This window comes from Sprattus sprattus (genome assembly GCF_963457725.1).
Source record: "Sprattus sprattus genome assembly, chromosome: 18".
In the NCBI taxonomy this organism is placed as follows: Eukaryota; Metazoa; Chordata; class Actinopteri; order Clupeiformes; family Clupeidae; genus Sprattus; species Sprattus sprattus.
In genome coordinates, this window is record NC_137916.1 from 22,215,952 (window position 1) to 22,216,206 (window position 255).

Sequence of the window (255 nt, forward strand, 5' to 3'; positions counted from 1 at the left end):
CTCGCATCATTTTCCAGTGGAATGGAGGCACTCTTGGGCTCAAACAACCTCATTTCTTTTTAAAAACCTGCATCCGTTTGCTTGCCTTTGCTCGCTCGCCTGCCTCAGCGCCAGTCTGAAAAGACCCCCCCACCCCCATCTTTTTCTCAGTCTCGATTTTAACATGTATAATTCTGTTCCGAGTGGCTGTTTCTCAGTACACCTTCACTCACGCAAACGCACACACACACACACTCGCACACACAGGCATGCTTA